This window comes from Acartia tonsa, chromosome 6, assembly GCF_053477335.1.
Source record: "Acartia tonsa isolate MP-2025a chromosome 6, ASM5347733v1, whole genome shotgun sequence".
NCBI classification, from domain to species: Eukaryota; Metazoa; Arthropoda; class Copepoda; order Calanoida; family Acartiidae; genus Acartia; species Acartia tonsa.
Genome location: NC_137265.1, coordinates 9636949 through 9657539, shown reverse-complemented (window position 1 = coordinate 9657539; position 20591 = coordinate 9636949). Strand labels below are relative to the sequence as shown.

The 20591-nt window shown below is 33.8% G+C and overlaps 1 protein-coding gene across 4 annotated transcripts in view; it reads right to left on the bottom strand.

Moving 5' to 3' along the window:
- LOC145321806 (uncharacterized) overlaps positions 1 to 20591 on the bottom strand; it is a 163199-nt gene that overhangs the window by 14623 nt on the left and 127985 nt on the right. The window lies entirely within an intron of this gene.

Below are 20591 nucleotides of genomic sequence, written 5' to 3'. Positions count from 1 at the left end.
AAATGCAACCAAAAAATGATTTAATGTAATGAAAACATTAAAAATTAAAAAAAGAACAAAAGCTCCTATCATATATGATCACCATTGATGTAGAGTCTTGAAAAAATCACCTGGTGCAACACAAAGATTCAGTTTTAGCTGGCAAATTTTTTTTAAAAAATGGTCGCGGATTTTTTAGTTCGAGGATTTATTTTTTATTTAAGTTATCAAAATCAGTTGGAATCACATGAAAGTATCAAAAATGATAAAAAAAAATTTTCTCGTATTCATTCTAATCCGGTGGATAGAAACCGGTTCTCATCCATACGAAAAAACTATGTCTAGCATCGTATTATATCCAGCATTCTACGAATATACAAATGTACAATCATAAGATTAAAGCCAGTTTTTTTAGCCGGCGCCTTCAGCACCTCGGGGCTAAAAAAACTAGTATTAATCTCATAATTGTACTTTCTATATCCGCGGAAAGCCGTTTATAATACGATGCGAGAAATAACTATTATTGATATTGATAAATGTAGCTTACTTTTATGTGATTCCAAATTTTGTAAAGGCTTTATCTTATTTTTAATTAAAACTTTAATATCTTATTAAGCAATGATTTAGATAACTCTTATTTAGAATCTACAAATAAAAAAAAAGGAATTTGACGCTACTTAATAACTAGGGATATAGGGATAAGACAATAGACGATAAATTAGTCTTTATTTTCATTTTTTGGTGACTGAAAAATATAAGGGTAAAAAGGGGGTAGACAAAATTAACCGTCAAAGTCCTCTCCCTTCCTGGTAATGACTAATAATAATAAGGAATTAGGCATGCAGTAATCTAAATAAAAATATATAAAAAAAGTTCTATAATCAAAATATAAAAGTGTAATAATAATTTAAAGAAAATCTGTCCTTTATTACAAAAAAAACTTTATATATAAATTCTATTCTTTAAATTTTTTCTCGTAATAAAGTGACTTGTTCTAGTTCCTTCTCCTACTTTAGCCGTTATTCTAAAAACCTTCCTTTGATTGGTAATTATATGCGCGAAGGGTGCAATTTTTTTAACATCTCCTAAAATTTAAGGGTTGTGTATTTTTTATCTTGTTTTAGGATGGTGTAGACCCTTAGCAAGTGGGGTATAAATTGGGGAGGGGGGTTGTTACATCTCCCTTCTGCACGTCTCTGCTTTCAATGTATATTGCACTGCTGGATATTAGAACACAGAACACAAAAATTCAGCAGTTATGTTGCTAAGATTAATTGTGCTATACATGGGCATCTACATTTATATATTTTACACACAACTGGTAGTCAGAGTTTTTTTCTTACAGAAGATGCTTAATTTTTTTATTATTTGTTCTTTTCTGAAGATTAGGATTTTAATGACTACTGAACCGATTGAGTTCTCTATTGTAGTTAAGCTTCACATAAGTCATTGAGTGGTTTTAAGCTATTTCTTAAAGATTCAAGTCTTGGCTATTTTTCAATCTTTGAATACAGAGCCATTAGGTGCCATGAGAAAGTTTATAAGGGGGTATTATTCTTGGGTTCAGTTTATCGATAAACTTTTAATTGACTAAAACCTTCCTAGGACAAATACAGTTTAAGAGATCTTACTGGTCAAAGAACACTCAAGCATACTTTAGAATGTGGAATAGATTTTGTAAATGTTTTGTAATTGTAACCCCTCATGTTGAATGTCCAGTTGTGCAATGTAATCTACAGGGTCTGCATTATGAGTTGTCCTTATTTGTAAGAAAATTATTTATCATTTTAAAAAAGTAACAGGATCTGTATCTGTCTCTGTGTGTGTGTATCAAATGATCTTGTTAACCACTGAACCGATAAGGTTTTTCTTTACAGTTGAGGTTTTCATAGGTTCTGGGAAGGTTTATAACTATTTTGGAAGAACGCCAACCTCCCAAGAGAAATCGCCTGTAGGGGATGGGGTCGACTGTTTCCTCACCTTGCCTCAAGTGCCATATAATCTTGAATAAAATTCAATGACTAAATTTTTAAAAATGACAAATAATCTCTTTAACATAGTAAAGTCATTAATATTATAGGATAGAGTCAAAACTCAAAAAATACAAATTATGTTATTTGCAGTTTTTTTGACTAAACCAACTTGTCTGAATCGCAAAATATACCTAATTCTAAGTGTCAAAGCCATAAATTATAAAGAAAATATGAAAAAAATCAATCATCCAAGTTAAAAAAGATTTTAAAAGTTTTTAGGAAAAATAAAGATTTAAAGTCAGAAACAATACAGTTTTGGGACCCTGTACATTGGTAGCCTACTACAAGAAGAGAATATGCAATTCTGCATTCAGTTAGTGCATCCGCTGGGATACATTAACATGGAGGGTGGGCGTAGAGGGGTGGGGGTAACATCTAGGGTGGCCATTCACTTCCGCCTATTGTCATATCCGTAGGGAGGGAAGGGACATTGGGCTGTTTATTGCACTAGTCCGCAAATTATTATAATTAGGTTTTCTTATTCATTGGCTTGAAAACTTTGGGGACTAGAATTTTGATTGAATGGTTCATTATGTTAAGAGTTTAAACGTTTTAACCCCTTATTGTAATCTATAGAAGGGGTAATTTTTGCTTCATCTATATGGATTTACTTCAACTTATCGGCCACTGTCCTATCCCTTTCGACCCCTGCAAAATAATCCCTTATAGCAAACGTAGGAAATAAATATGAGTTAAATAAGAAAGGAATCCAAAGACTATGAATTTAATTGTGGTTATCTAGTAATATACGATTCTGCTAAAGTGATATATTTGCGGAAGTTAATGAACACCAACATTGAGTTCTATTTCAAGATACATCTTGCTGGCTGTTAGCTCCCTCTCACTCACTAGCTCTCAACCTAGCAAACATCTCAACCATGTTTTATACTTTTCCAGTCGTCATTCTTTAATTTTATTTTATTGTATCAAAATTTGCAAGCTGCATTTTATTACTTTAGAGGGGCCACTTTTAATTTAATTTAAATTAAACGATATTTTTAAAAATCTATGGCATAAATAATTTTAAACAAGATTCTGCTTCAAATTGTGTAAGGCCATATACTAAGTAGTTAGACTATACATATAAATCATTTTTGGTATATTTTTAGTTGCTTATGTAAATGCATTAAGAAATTTTTTTTTGTCTATAGTGACATACATGACCAATATAGTATCCCATTTTTTTATGTCCCTTCATTCGCAGTCAAATTGTCCAAAACTTCTTAATTTGTTTTTTCTCTTTTAATCTCACATCATAACTAATTAATTCTTTCTATGTAACAATTAGTGTTTAGAAAATGTCCTTAATTGTTTTTGCTTCTTTATTACATTATTTTTGACAAAATTGTTCTTGTTTTGTCAATTTTAAGAAAATTTTAAAACATTGTATATATGTTATTCAATATGAGCCCATAGTGTTTGGTGTGACTGGCTTACAAAGCAAAGTAAAACAAAGATGTCTATATTATGATCATTACTAGCCCATAGTGTGTCTGAGTGACTGTAAAAAAGATGTATATATTATGTCCAACACTAGCCCATAGTGTGTGTGAGTGGCTTACAAAGTCTAGTATAACAAAGATGTATATATTATGTCCAATACTAGCCCATAATGTGTGTTAGTGGCTATAACAAAGATGTATATATTATGTTCAATACTAGCCCATAGTGTGTGTGAGTGGCTTACAAAGCCTAGTATAACAAAGAGTGCATTGTCTTTAAATGAGCACAAATTTATGGTTCTATGTGTGGTGTGTGTTTGTTGGGGCATCCACGGAGTTTGCCCTGTGGAACTACATAAACCATACAAAATGAAATTAGAGGGAAATCCATTGAAACAATAATGTTTAATATGTAAAATTTTAAAATTTGAAATTAATCAATTTTAGAAATTTAAACGGCATAATTATTCAATGAAATGCCGTATTAAAGAATCTCTTTTTATTTTGTGTTTAAAGACTTTTAGGTTAAGATGAATTCCTAGCATAAATTATCATCTTTAAGGGTCGAATATTTAGAAAAGGGTATATTATTTCAATTTATGTGAGTGTAAACTGGCAATTAATAGTGGAAGAAAAAGATGGTATATATATGTAAAAACCAAAGGAATTTTTAAAAAAAATTGTTACCAAAACCTCCTTAAAAAATCGCTTACACTGCTTGACACTGGAAGATTATTTTAAACCTTGTTTTATTTATTATGGTCCGGGTTATACAATTCAACATGGCCAAACCCGTGGTACCTCGCTGTGTGTGTTTAGTTGAGTGCAGGACATTAGATTTATAATATGGGGTCTAGTTTAGTTTAAATACAGTATAGTGCAGCTACAAAATAGTTCAGGCAGATCAAGGGATAGGACAATAGAGATTAGATTTATAATATGGGGTCTAGTTTAGTTTAAATACAGTATAGTGCAGCTACAAAATAGTTCAGGCAGATCAAGGGATAGGACAATAGACATTAGATTTATAATATAGGGTCTAGTTTAGTTTAAATACAGTATAGTGCAGCTACAAAATAGTTCAGGCAGATCAAGGGATAGGACAATAGACATTAGATTTATAATATGGGGTCTAGTTTAGTTTAAATACAGTATAGTGCAGCTACAAAATAGTTCAGGCAGATCAAGGGATAGGACAATAGACATTAGATTTATAATATGGGGTCTAGTTTAGTTTAAATACAGTATAGTGCAGCTACAAAATAGTTCAGGCAGATCAAGGGATAAGACAATAGAGATTAGATTTATAATATGGGGCCTAGTTTAGTTTAAATACAGTATAGTGCAGCTACAAAATAGTTCAGGCAGATCAAGGGATAAGACAATGGACATTAATTTGATGTTCATCACATATTAAGATGATAAAATTACCCTTTCTTTAGATTTAAACTAATATACAATTCTGGTTTGAACGAACCTATCCATCATCATTATAATAAAGTAACAGGATGTCTGTCTGTTTGTACCAAAGGATCTCGCTAACCGCTGAACTGATATTATTCTCCTTTACAGGGTAGCTTCTCTGGGTCCTTGGAAGGTTTATAACTATTTTGGGGGAGGGTACGTTTTAACTTTTTCTTTTTAAATGTAAAATATTAAATGGTTAGTAGAAATAAACATTTCTCCCCCTCAAGTGCCCCTAGAGGCCTCTAGGGACGTAGCAACTAGTATATAATTAAAGTACCGAAAGTTATTAACCAATAAATAAGATTATAAAACTGTGGGTACCAGTATAATTTACGGTCGAATGTCCCCTCCCTCCCTGAAATATTTACATTATTTATTATGCTGCCAACTGGAAAATTAAACAAGGACATGTATGTCCCTATCTGGCGCAGCAATAACTAGTAGAAATAAAGAAATTAATACAAAAATCTAATTTTAATAAGTTATTGTCTTTTGATTATCAAACGGAAAATAATGGATTTATTATTACTTGTTCTCTAATAAAGTGAAACTCACAGCAGGCTAAAATAACAATACCCCCCATCCACCCCCTTTACTCCATCACATCCCCTACTACTGGATGAAAGAGCTGACCAAAAATTGACGTATAAATTAATATAACTCTTTCAAAATGAAAAACTTAAGCAGAAAAGAATAGAAAATTGGCTCGAGCAATACACAGTAAACCTGTGTGTGCGAATGGGGCGTTTGTCCATATTTAGGTATGGAGACCGCTCTTCTATGAGTACTACTAAAACCTAATTTTAATGCAATACACATAGACACTCTCATCGTCGGTTCGTTTGTTTAGAATGCTTAACCCTCTATTCCCACAAGTATAATACGAATTTGGTTGAGCTGGTGGAAGCTCAACAAAAGACCCACGCGAAGTATTATGTTGCTTTAACCTAAGAATAAATGGTTGGTTTTGATATTCGATCAGAATTATATAAGTATATTAAGTATTAAGGAAGGAAAATGTTTTTATAAAGTGTATTTATATCACAAGTGCATAAGTTAAGTATGGAAATATTTACAGGATAAGTGTTAAAATTATAAGTAGAGTAGGACAGAAATGTGCCCTAAGTCCCAAGCAGTGAATTGTGCTAAGTGTTAGAGTTCTAACATAAGGCCTGAGCTCAATTCATGCTAAGTACTAAGGGGCCTAAATTTAAACTACAATGCATGCCAAACAACTAAGTCATTACCTTTTTAAAGCCAGAAAGAGAAGTTGATGGTAGGAGAGTTAGTAAATAACTGAATAAATTCAAGAGGTACATGCTATAACATTAGCTCTGGACCAGGATTTTAGTGTTTGTCTGTGCAATTAAATATCTGTGTGTTAATATGTGACGTAAATCAGGCATAGTTGTAGGCATACATATATGTACTGGATGTTTATATGATTACATTAACTATAAACATAATATCTTTAATAAACATATACTATTAGCAAATCACATACAGATTACCATGAATAGGCTTTCGTTACCCATATATGGTGTCATATAGGTAGAAACAGGCCTATGAATGCATAAATTGATACAAATAATGCCTTGGGCCTAGCTAAAGTAATTGTGTCTTGCCCCTGAGTGCTACTAGTTAATTGCAGGGCACGTGTCAATCAAAGGTTCATAATATGATCTATATAGTGTTGATTTTATATCAAGCATAGATAGATAGTTGTGGATGCGAAGCATTTCTGTAAAAGTCTCATATGTACGTTCAAAGAATTTGAAAATTGAGGATCGCATCTCCAATGGGGGTAAGTTGTTAAAAAAGAAAAAAGAGAAAAAGAAAAAGTTTAGTAGTCCCAGTATATAGGCATATATAATAAACTATAAATGTATTCCAAGCTAAGTTAAATACGCTTTCCATTAAGAAAGTATGATTTGCGTATCTTCATAGCTGGGTATACAAGATGATAAACCTCCCAAATAGAATACATTCTTTTCTTGAGGGGTTTAGTTTTATCTAACTTTGTCACATCAATAAATGTTTTTGCATTGGTTGTTCTGGATAGTTCAGCTTCTTCTGATGATGAACTAGGTGGTGAAGTGCTCTCGTTCGAAGTGTAGGTTGAGGTTGGGGGTGAGGTAGATATGTAGCCAAGGGCGTCCACTTGTGCTACCTCGTTTCCATTCTCGTCCAAGGTGATTGAGTGATTTTCCAGGTCATAGTAGAGTTGGTTGAGGTCATCGGTAGAGAGGGATAGTGTGCTGCTGGAGCTGGTGTCACTATCGGTCTCCACTCTACTATCTTCTCTGGTAGTCAGGGCTGTATTTAACAGGAAATTCCTGATGGTGATGGACAGGTTCTCTGAGAATCCATCGTACTCAGGTGTGGTGATGATGTTGTTGTTCTCGTCTATTGTGTCAAGGTGTTGACAGGAACACAACCGCAATCCGTCCAAGGTAGGGTGGTGGTAGGGCTCCAATACTCCATGATCATCTAGGTTATCTCCAGGCTGGTCCATGGTAGATCCTAAAAAGAGTTAGTGCGCGTGCTCCAACCGGTTCCTTGGGGTATCCTGGCTATGGTAATCTAAACAAAAGAAATTTTAATAATCTTTTATTAATCCTTTTATCCCTGGGATATTCTAGAAATTCTTTCGTTACAGATAGACCTATAATGGATTGGTTAGTTATCTCTATTTCTGTTAAATATAACTGTTTCCTGAATATAAACAATATTTTATATAAAAATGTATAAGTACAATTAGTATTTACATATCGTATTATTTTCTTTGGTTACATTACTCGTATATATGTAAAAATATAAGATTTTACTAACAAAAGTTGGTAACCCTTTGTTTGTATATTTTGTATATGTACATATGGTTTATACCATTGTTGGTATTAGCCGTATTTATATTAATTTTAACATGAATAAATTTTAATCATTTTAAAGACTAATATCTTACATTACGTCGCTATTAAGTGTACCTTTTAAACTTAATATCTATAAAATATATCGTTCGACGTCCGTAATTAAATTTTACGTAACAATAAGTTGTCAACCCTTTGTTTATGTTTGGGCGGTCAAAAGTGATAGGGGTTGGCTTTGAGCGAGGTTATAAAAAGCTGGCGGCCCAGTAATTATGCTCATTTATATAATAATTGTCTTTGCGAGCGGAGCTTGCGTTCGAGTGTTTAATTTTACCGCTAAATTCCAAGAGAAATTATATAAAAGTGATAAAATATAGTAACCCGTTTGTTTTATATGACTGTTTTTATGTTATAGATTGTTGATGTGCTCATTATTGCATTCGTTAGCCATTATTTAAGACCCAAGAATCTTATTTTTCTTCGTCGATAAGGCCTTTATCACTGTATTTTTCAAATGAAAGTGGGTTTGAAGCGATATGGGTACATCTTCAATATATGACAATTTTGTTCTATATAATATTTGTAGTTTTGATAGGACATATCTGAGTCAGCAAGTAAATTGACGTACCTTGTTTTGGTTACGTTTCCCGTCTGCAAAAGTTAAATTGGTTCATCGTAAACAAAACTTATAATGACACAGATATATTCCATCATTCTACTTGTTTTAACTTTTGATTACAGCGTCCCCTTTGTATAATCAAAACTTATTTGTGTCCTGATTCAAATTTTCTAAAACAAAAATTTTTTTTCTATAGGTTTTAAAATAAGGTTTTCTTTTTACGTAATTCAATTATAATGACGTTAATTGATAGATTATTTACGTTACGAGTAACTCAACCATATTATATAAAAAAATGGTCGCTTACAAAAATTATATTTAGCTAGCTTTATCTAAAGTGTTTTTAAAACATCATTGAAGATATTCAGATTTAGCTAGTACATAAGTTTCTAATTGCTTGATACATCATAATGAATATGTTTTTGATAGCTCAGCGATAGCTATTTTTAAGCGTTGAATCATGTAAAGTTAATTACATATTCTTTAACTTAATTGAGTCTAATAAAACAAAGTTTTAATGTTTAAATAGCTTAACGATAGCTATTTTTAAGCGTTGAATCATGTAAAATTAATTACATATTCTTTAATTTAAAAATTTTACTTTTAGATACTAAATCAAAGTTTTAATGGTTAGGAGGTTCAACCATAGTTGCTTAAAATACAAAAAAAATTATTCGTGTGTACAGTCTTTTTCATAAAATTAACTTTACTATATTGCCTTTCAGAATCACTAGTCCTCTTATTTTAAATTTACATTCGCTCATAATGTATGTGCCTGACAGCCTGGACGCGCATCAGAATATTAAGGAAAGATTCGAGGAATCAATGAGGGCGGCTGCGGCCACTCTCGCCAATTCCTCGTTTCTTGAAAATTCCTTAGACGACTCGAGTTCAGTGTACAGCGACCAGTCTGGGATGCCAAGCCTTGCTGATGTCGATGACTATGGGGGCACAAGTACTGTAGAGTCCGAAAGGGATCAAGGGGAGATGTTCGGCAACGAGCATCTCTCACTGATGCTTAGTAGAACGATACAAATCATTTGGTCTCTCCTCAATTCGGTGATGCAGAACTCCTGCGGTGACATTGGTGACGATGTTGCCGGAGGTGATTCTGGGTCTGCCGAGTTGGGGAGAGACCAGAAGACGAGTCTGGACACCTTCAACATGGATGGCTTAATTAACATGTTGTTGGGGTTTGGCTTGTTTTCATGTGCTCTTATAGTGGTCTTCTTCGGCGCTGTAGGGCTTGAGACTCTCACACGTGTTGACAACACCTCAGACAGGTCGTTGGCTCGCTGGATAAGAGATGTATGTACGCGCCTCCGAAACATAGGCGTCAGGACCATTGAGCTTCTCCACTGCAGTAACAGGACCAACAGGACTAGAGCTGGGGCTATGTTGCCAACTGCGGAGCCGTCGGACACCATGTATGAAGCCGCGTCCTCTGAGATTGATGATATTCTGTCGGATACACAGGTGAGTTTTCTTCTGTTGTATATTTCTTTTTTTTTGTTTTGTATAATTTTCTTCTAGCCACCCGTTTTGTCTAATAAAGCATCATGTTGGTGTATGGTTGTTCTGTCCTATTCTCACTTCCTCAACATTGACTTTCGGCTCTTCCATATATATCACTCACCGTTTGTCGTCGTTTTATGTCGCCAGAGAAACCTGCTCGGTTACCGCAATTAAGTTGAGATACCAGTTAACATTTACTAAAATCTTAAGTAGCAACCTAATATTATTTCCCTCTGGGGAAGTTAAGAGTTTGCTCGTGCCGTACGTTTCTCATTGGGGTTTAAATGTTAGATCAAGACTTTAATGTTTTCCTTTTGTTTTAGGCTCCCTCTGCTAGTCCATCGACTCCAGCAGAAGTGAGGTCCAGGATTGGCCTGTTTGCCGTACACTGTTTGTCTGCTACTGAGGATCGGATTACTGGAAGAAGTGTGCCTGTGGGCTTGGAAACCTCGACGGGAAGTCCTGGCTTCCGTCCGTTGATTGTGGATCAAACAGAGCGCTTACATGTAAGTATCCATGCTTTAGTTTTCTATTAAATTTCAGAAAGAGGCTGTATATTTGTACACGTATCTAGAGGTATTTGCAACTAAAATTCTTTTATTGGTAGAATATTAATCTTAAAATGTATGGTTGCATAAGCATTTTTGAACCGATCTAAGATTTTAATTCTAGTATAAAGTGGGTTGAATTGCTACCTAATCATATAGCTTTACAGGATTTTAGGCATTCTCATTTCCTGATTTTCCTAGACTCATTGTTAACATTGCGATTAAACTAATAAGATTTATTATATTTTAGGCGACCAACTCAGTTAATCTGGAGGAGCACTATACAAACATGCTAAGGTTTAGCCCACCCAGTTCTGGAGGGTCTGCAGAAGGATCTAGCTACAGTTCATCCCTATGCTTGAGTCGAATTGATTCCCCATCTGCAGCGGACCTTTCAGCGGTAAGTTTGCTACATTCGTTTAATATTATTAGTCGCCAGAACTACGTGACATGAGGTACAGAAGTTGGTGACTTTAGCTATGCGTATTCACAATAAGTTATTTTAATCATGGTGCTATTTCCGTTCCATTGGTTAGCATCATGACTTTAGCAGAATTAATAAAAATTTTCTAAAAGTATCAAGGCTGCTCAATTATCTATATGGGTAGACATTATTATATTTCTCCCTGATTATTTGTTAAGATTTTCTATTTTCACTAATATTTACTTCCCTATTTTAGGAAGCGGAGAATACCCTTCCTCTGGTGAACGTGTTCGAGATTGATATACCCTCCAGCCAGTTCGGTTCCATGGGTAGTGAGATTCGGTTCCCATTGCCAGAGAGAGTGGTTGGAGGTTTAGAGCGGCTGCGTCTTACAGTCGAGACTCCCACCCCATCTCTTCCACCAGAGACTGCCTCAGAGACTGCTAGCCTGACCTCAATTGTGCGTTCGTCGGATAACAGCAGAGAGGAGTCCGATGCTGAAGGTGTCCCTCGGCGACGGGGTTCTGCTGGCCCTAAGCGTACGCGTTGAAGTGGCGAATGTTAGCTTGGTCATAGACATTGTAAATTTTATTAGACAAAGACTGCTCAGACACCTGTGACAAAATTCTTAATCTATGTAACTAGTCGAAATAGTGATTACTATTCAGTAAAATATTAACGTTATGACTTTCATACTGTACAAGACCAAATAATTTACACCATTGTTATTTTGTTATACCATTACATGTTAGCTTGTAAGGAACCTAGTATGTAAGGAAATATTGGTATAAGGTTGTATTTTCTTTCCCCTAATTTAAAACTTCGTGTAATCTCAATTACTTTCGTCCTAGTTGAACTAAATTTCTTTCCTCAATATTATACTTACAATTTTAATTTCAGCCTTATATCACAATTTATTCATTCTTGTTAGCTTTAAGGGTTATGTATATAGATATTTAATCGAACTTGCGCCTCAGTACCTTTTCTCTGATCTTTTCATTTATATCCATCCCTGTGCATTAATCGTGAATTTTAATTGTGCTGTGATATATATATAGAGGACCTGTAAATAGCATATATTTTTGTAGCCAGTATCTAAGTAGACTGAAGGACTGATGTTTAGCCAAAGCTATTTAAATATGCTTATTCAAGTACTTATTGGAGAGATATGTAAAGACTGTTTGTAAATTTTAATATTTGAGCAACTAAAGTAGTTCCATGGATCGGGTAATTTCATTAAGGAAGATTATTTAACTTACTAAGATTTAGAATATATATCATTCCTCTTCAAAACTATAGATCTTTTATATCCCTTTAATTCTTGCTACAATAACCGTAAAACTTAAGTTTCGGGGTAAAATTTTCTTAGGTCTGTTATTAAAGTTAAATCTAAAAATTTTTTATTTCCACTAAATAGAATTTTCCTAATTCAAGTAGAGTTGTTGATAGGCGGTGTGCCTATATATATATATAAGTTTTTGCATTTATTGCTCAACTATTTTTAATGATCTCGGAATTTTTCTTATGTGCCAATATACAGCTTAAGTCCCAAAAAAAAAATATTAACTAAATTTGTTAAAACTTGTCAGAAATCTTTCTTATTATCACAATTTTGTTTTTCAAAGAATTTTGTTAAATGAAAGTGTATATTCTGTTTTCGAAACTGTCTTAACTTTATAATTTTCACCAAAGAGAAATATTTGTCAAATTTTTATACCTTTTCTAAAGATTATCTACTTTTGTTAAAATAAATATAGAGATTTTTAAGTAACATACATAACTTGTTAATTACTGGTTTAATATTGTATAAAATTACGTAGCTTACTCTATAAGCGTTACTTGTTTGTTTGTCACGTTAATAGTGATAATAATTAAATTAAATTGTTACCTTTAGGAAGCGTTTAGCTTAGTTTTAAAGCTTGCTTATTTTATAACAATTAAAATGAGTAATAATATTACCTACTATGTTCTTTTGGTATCATAGTCACTATATATGTGGTTTATTTTCTTACCGTTTCTATCATTATCCTTTTAGATAACTCATATAATAATAACGTGGAGATTTTTATAAGAAGCATACAAGAATACAAGTACAATATTGTATAGGTAACTACGAGAGTATTATATTTTCCGGTTGGCAAGGTCTTTTATATCATTGGGAATGTCCGTTAGTCTTTCCATCTGAATGCTTTAGAAGTTAAGTCATAGGAACATGTTATTTTGTATATTTATCTAACTATTCTGTTTGAGTTTCTAGGTCGATAACTAGCGGTATGTGCGGCGGGGTGACCTCTCCGGCCGTAGATTACCGTTAGGTTGTGATGATGTGCGTCTGGTCGTTGAGGGACAAGCGTTCTACCGCGTATACGCAAACTCCTCTGAAATACTCTTAATATTCTTTTCAAGAGTCTGACTAGGAATGTAGTGATCCTGTCTAATATTATATCCATGATAATTGTTATTGACACGTATATAGCTATTTCTTCTATATGAGCGAAGATAGTTCTAATGGTCAATGGTTCTTTAGGTTTTGGTGGGCACAGTGCTTCTGACGCAAATGGTAAAGTTCGTGCCGTGGTCTGTCGGTCATATCCTAATGCGAACTGTGCTATTGTATCTCCTAATGTGAGATTATATGATCCTCCTGTTATAATAAAAGGAGTGGATGTAATAGTTATTGATGCATTCTCTAAACTGCGATTAGTATTTTCGCTCAAGCTAGTAAAGACAATTCCATCTTGCACATGAGTGTAGGGATAAGTCTGTTTTGCCAAAGGGCAGTGCTTGGTTATCAATGTTTCATTAACGCTAAGTAGTCCTTTAAGGCACTGGTCAGCTTCAACTGGTAGATAAGCGTTATAATAAGATTGTCTGTAAACTCTTTTGGTTTTATCCAAGTAATAAATGGAATCGATATAGCACTCATCAAAAGGAATTGGTGCGTATCTGTAGATTTTTATTGGCTCAGAACTTAATTCCATGGATAGGATAGTGGTGAATGATGTGGTGCCACCACTTAAACGACTTTGGACTTCTAATCCAAGATTATGAGTATAGTCCAAGTTAAGTTCTTGCCTTACAAAAGTTTTAATAGAGTCTGTGATGTCTGTCTTTGCAAGATCTCGAATTAGAGTAAGTCTGAAATTCAAGTCTGCTTTAAGATCTTCTAAGTTTGTGATGGCTAAGTTGCTCAAGCTATCAACATAAGAGTATTCTGCTGTTTGCACAAAGTTAGCTGCTTTGGCATGAAGGATTATACCACTTACAATTTGTGGTACTATCTCCGCAAGCAATAACTGTGTAAAGTCAAACTTATCATGATCTAGCTTATAAGAAAGCTTATTTACGTTATTAGTCACTTCAATGCGGTTAGAACTTATTAAAGGAGTTATTGTTTCAATAGCTTCCTTGATGTCGCGAATAAGTTTTATTACTTCATTAAGCAAGTCCTTAATCTTTTTGGTATATAACTTGCCTATAAGTTTAGTTTGTGCTGAAGTGAATGTGCGTCCGTCGTAGCTAATGTCTACTTGATTCTTCAGGCCATCATAGATTGCTATTTCAGGCGCTGTATTGTCTACAGATATATCAACTTGAATGGATCGAATTGCTACAGCTGTGTAGCCTATATATTCTCCACTTTGATAGTGAGTGGGTATCAAGTCTGTCATTGTGTCTGCTGTTGTACTATAGTAGTACATACTTAGTATTATTAATATTATCTTAGAATACATTGTTAAACAGTTAAGTTTATTTACTAGATGCTTATATTCACAATCAAAAGCTATTTTTCTGACTGGTACACTTACACTAATAGTTAAGGTCTTCACTGCTTGGAGTTCTATGATAAACTGACTTATTTTTCCAAAATCTATTTATTATCCCACTTTCGCTACTGCTAGATCCTGAGTGGGCGTTTCCGGTTTCAAACTATAATTAAAGTTTTTGACATATTTTTTTTGTATGTAGATTGGTTATAAGCTTAATAACTAATCAAGTTCATCTCAATTCAAGGCATTTATATATAGGTTGTCTAATAATGTTTTTATGCTTGCGTGATTTACACAAAAGTATTAGATATTTTAACTTTTAACTCAATTTTGTATATATTGGGTTACGCAGTGACATGCGTATAATTGTACAGTTTGTATTACTCGTTTGACTCTGTTTAGATTATACAGATTCAAAACTTATACATATACAATTTTCCTTTTATTATATATTTTTGTGTATAAATATTTTTGAAGGGATCGACTTATTTAGTCGACATGTATTGTATATGGTTGGTCTCCCCCTGTCAAGAGAGAAGACGTAAATTTTACCACTGGACACATAACCTTGAGTGGGAAAATTCTACATAAATTATGATATCTCTGTTATCAGATTAGAATAACATGCTATTATATTGTTCCCGAGTTTACAGGGTAAACGGAAATGCAAGTGATTGTTATTGGATTTGATTTATATCTCTTGAAATTTGATATTATAATTTATGTTTAATGTTATATAGATATGAATTCTGTACGTGTGCCGAATTATAGGCTTTGTATTAATTAAGTTTGTGTTTTGTTATGATGATAGTCATTATGTTGCTTATTTGTGCATAAATGAATGACTTGTGCACATAGTTTTTTTGTCGCAGATTTTTGCTTTGGCCAAACTTGTAAGCGGAAGCGTCTAGCTTAGTTAGTTATCTTTTAGTCCATGACTTTATTGTAAGACTTTATAATTACTCTTTTGTATTCTCTATGAAAGTGTCAAAATATTAGCCGATTGGTTTGAAACTCTTTAATTTTGAAAGGGTATTTAACTTGTCTGTATTTATATCAGATCTCCTTTCAACCATGTTTATTTTGAACACTTGCAATTTATTAATATGTGAGAGGGTATGTGTGATATTAGGATTGGTCTCACGTGGAAGGTATTTAGTTAATTCCATGAATTTCTGTAAGTTTACTTTATATATATATTATTTTTTTTATGTGATTTTTAGTTGTAATTTTATCTTTAATTTAGCAATTAAAACATGTTTTGGTATCCTTTTTTTTTTAATAGATATAGGGGAGTTTTATTATTTAAACTTTTAAATATCCCTGTTTTATCAAAAATTGCGTACAGCATATAATATTGCGTAAGGAAAGAAGAGCAAAAGTGTTCCCTTCTTATAGTATGAGCTATAATTAGTTCATATGATTTATAACTTAAATATTTTATGGCATTATTATTAGTTGTGTTGTTGTTATAACAGTTCAAATCTACTTTGGTTAGAATTGTAATATACCTGTTATTTATTTGTTTGACAAGATGCATTGGTATTTGGGTTATATTTTAGTTCTGAAGGAATTTTCGCTTGAAGTTTTTAAAGTTTTAAAGAAGTCTGAGTACAATATGCAAGAAAGTAAAACTTAATTTTGTTTTGACTGAAATTTTCTTTAAGGGAAGGCAATGGGTTTTGCGTAATTACTAGATCTTTAAATAAAAATCATTGATGGGTGAAATTGTGGTATATCACAATATATACTGTTATTGTGTTTCCATACTAAAAGTATGAAAAGTATAGTTTTGTTCGTACAGACTTTAATCAATTTTGTCTTTATCACTATTATATACAAATTAGATGCACTTTTGCCACAGTATGGTTTTGGGTACATGTTTCAGGCATTATTAAAGACTGATGGGTTAAGTATCTGAGATGTGTTTCTTAGACTTAATGTTAACTGCAAGGTTACTGGGGAATTATAATTCATAGGGTTTTCAAGATAATCAAAATTCAAGCGATTCAATACGGTTTTTCCTTGCTTGCAAATGCAATGATAAGTTTAGTATCTTATCACCAGGGGTGATATAGTATTGTATGCTTATATAAAGATTAGATCAGGTGGTAAAAGTGGTTTGTGAGTTCTAATATTGCAGTATATAATAAGACTATTACATAAAAGCTAGAAGTGGTACTAGCTTTATTTGACAGGGTTATTTACATGTCAATGTGCTAGTTAATTCTACCAAAATTGGTCCAATTGCCAAACTTTCATAGTGTCCTCTAAGTTTCACCGTTGTGCTAGGACTGAGATGAAAGTTCATCCAACCCGAAGGTATACGTGGGATCGAATGTGCTATTGGTTCATTTATGCCTATTGTTATGAATATGCACATAAAAAAGTTTTTTTTTGTAAAAACTGTAAGTTCATATATCTTTTGAAAACTGCTATGCTTGGTTCAATTTATACTGCACTAGACCTGTAATTCTAGAGCCAAGGAAAAATTACAACTTTTCAAGGTAAGTGAAATTTTCTCAAACTAAATTTTTGTCTTTTATGTGCGTATTTTCCACAACTTTCTTCAGAATATTCAAAATATATGTTCAGTAATTCTGACTTCGTTTTTTTTTTTTGAAATAGTAGTGTATGAAATTTTCAATCTTGACCATACACCTTAACCTAATTTCTACAACATCATTTATGTGTTCAATGAATTTACTGTATTCAGGAGTAGATGAGACTGGAGTTTTATTTAGCATTAAGATGATAATCAGATTAAGATCACTCATGATGTGTGAGTGCCCTGTTTGACAGCTGTATGAATTAAAGTGTATATATCAGCTTAATAAGTTAATCAATGTAATAATTGATTTTGTGTTTCAGATTGGTATAAGAGTGTCATTGGTTTGGCTACTAGTAACTAGAGTGATCTAATTAATAGCTGGCGTGTTTCGTGCTATGGCAAGTTGATCCAATTCGTCATCAGATTCGTCTACTTCTGGTAGCATAGGTAGTCCATATATGAATGATCCTGAGAAGTCAAAATCAACGACTACCTCTCTGACAATAGATTGGTCGCTGGACTCTATGTAACCAGTGATAACTGTGTTGGTGATAGTGTGATCGGAGTTGTTGATTATTAAAGCTCTGCCACTGAGTTGTCCATCATCATTGATAATGAGTTGTGTTTGTCCAGGTAAGATTTTGATTCCTGCATTTTCGTTTGAAATATGATCGTCGCTGAGGATTACTTGTGTTCCAGGTGCTAGGTTGAAAAAGTGGTTGATATTCATTACTATTACTTGGGTTTCTTTAGCTTTGATCTTTTTAACTACTCCTGTACAGAGCTGGAGCTCAAGTTCAGAACAGAAGATACTGCTCAGCGGTCCTTCAGGGTGAAGAATAGAATACAAACACGGTGCTAGCCGGTATTTGTCTGTGACAGGCGTCCATGTTAGCTGTAGGCTTCTAATACCATTTAGTCCAATTATCATAGGTGCGACATCCTCATGGTTTTCAGCTACAATTGAGAAGGGAATTGGGTAGTGACGGCTTGAGAATGATGTGGGGCGAATCATGAGAGTTACTTCTCTGGGCTCGGGGATCTTGTGATCTGCACGTGTAACTGGTAGATCATGACTTTCTTCCAGCTGATTTTCATCATCGTTCATTACTATACCGAACAACTTGCTATAGTACCTGGCTGATATGATGTTTTTATCTGTTGCTGAGTCAAGTAAAGCTGTCATGCGTACATCATAGTCATATTTACAATCTATTTCTTCCGGCATACAACCAGAGCAATGGAGGTACAATTTTCTTTCTTCCTCTTTTGCTGGTGTAATGTTATTTCCTACTTGATCTTTAGGCTCATTGGGAACCATTTCTGCTGTGGCAGCTGTGATTCCACTGAGGGTACAATCTCTAGATGATTCCTCAGCATTGGCTTTAGCCCAGTCTTCATATGTTTGCCTGAAGACACCACTAGGTCTCACCTTACCACTATGGTATAATTCCATCATGGCTGGCCTTCCAGGACATAAGTGTCGAGAATGGTATAACTCTTTACCATATGTCTTATAACAGTTTGTACAGAAAGCTGATGTCAATACAGTTGGGTATAATCGCCCTGTATCATCACATAGTAATCTGCATCCATCAGATATGTCATGAGAATATTGTCCACATGCTACACAGTAGCGTCCAGGTGATAACCTATAAGAAGCCTGATAATCCCGTTTGGTATTCCTCTGAGAATGCCTGTCCCTGTTATCCCTGTGATGAGGTTTGGGATTGGGTGACTTTGTAGCCATTTCTTTAACGGTGGATTTTCTTCTATGATAATTTGAGATGGCCTCTATTTTGGCAACTTGTCTGTCTCTATAGTTAGCTCTTCTCTCTTTAGATTTCGAAGTGTTGGTGGTGTGGATTCTCTTGTGTTCTATACTCGTTGTACAGTTTGTGCAGAGATGCCTTCCAACTTCAAGTGAGCCACTCGTATTAGGTCTACCAAGTTGTATTGTGTTCAGTTTTTGCGAGAGTAGAAGTTCTTCTGCTGGTTCTGCTACTCTTGTCCGCCTGTGGGAAACAGTTTTCCATGAGTCTGATAAGTTAGCTTGTGTTGCTAGTGAGGCCAGAGATATCGCATTCACCTCAGGGCTCATATTCCTTTTGTCAATTTGTTCTGACTCTTCTAAATTGGATATTTGTATTTCCTCATAAGCATCGGAGTCTCTAATGTCTGTATTAGCTGAAGGGGTGTTCATACCAGGTGTTGTCGAGCGTCCCCGACAAGGAGTGGTTTCCTTACCAGCTTCATCATCCTGCTGGCCTTGCTTGCGGGCAGATGACATGATAACAGTTGTAAAGTCTTAGAACTAATTGTAAGTTCTTTCTAGATGCCAGTGGAATGTTGTACTATTTTTATGATAAAAATAGCGGAAGTTCGAGATGATTACAAATAATGGGTATAGTTTAAAACAATCAAGAATCTGTTTAAGTTAACAACTCTTTGCTTTAACTTGTGTTTAGCTATAGATGGGTATGATATATGCTTCACCTATAGTTGTTTCTACGTCGTATATACGTACGTGTGAGCTTTTGATTGATATTCTAAAGATGTGCGCTAATGCACCCTTATCCTTAATTAGGCTCAACTGTAGAAACACTCCTACTTAACTTTTATATAGTTTTATTTATGGAGTCAATTTGAGCTAGTTAGCTATTCAAATTGGTTATTAAGTTAAGTAATGTTTGCAGCGGAGTTAATTTGGGTATGCTTATATACTATCACAAATTAACTTTTAGTTTGCTCAGGAGTCGACTTTCCTAGCAAATTATGGTTGTCGAGAAAAGAAACAGCAATTTATAATCCTTGTTGAACTCTTACTTCACTTCAAGGATATGTGTTTATAGCTTACGATCTACTTATTCCTGTAAGGCTATTATGAATATAACTTACTAAGGTTCACTCCCAAAGGATCGTCTATATTCTAATAATATTGCAACAATTTTGCCTGAATGTCAAAGATCTCGCCACCTCTTACTTATAGTTGTATTAGGGGTTTCCTTCCAATCCTATAACGTAATTTGCGCAAAATTGGGGCTTCACTTATGACTTCAATTCTTATAACTGTAGTGGGATATACAATTTAGATATACCTATATTTATATATGTAAAGATTGTTTTCAAAATTATCTGACCGGATGTAATCTAATTATAATTAGTAGTATTACAATATTCAAGTGCAAGTTTACTCTGAGGAAGTGTGAGATCCTACACTAGGTGGCCAACCTAGAATGTGGAGGTTGTCAATCAAACTTCAAAGGAGCCTATCGACTTTGAATTAAGCAATACTTATTCTTTTTTTTTTTCTGAAAACTAATCTGACTGATTTTAGTGCACTTTTTTTTCTAACTTATCTAAAAGTAATTTGTTA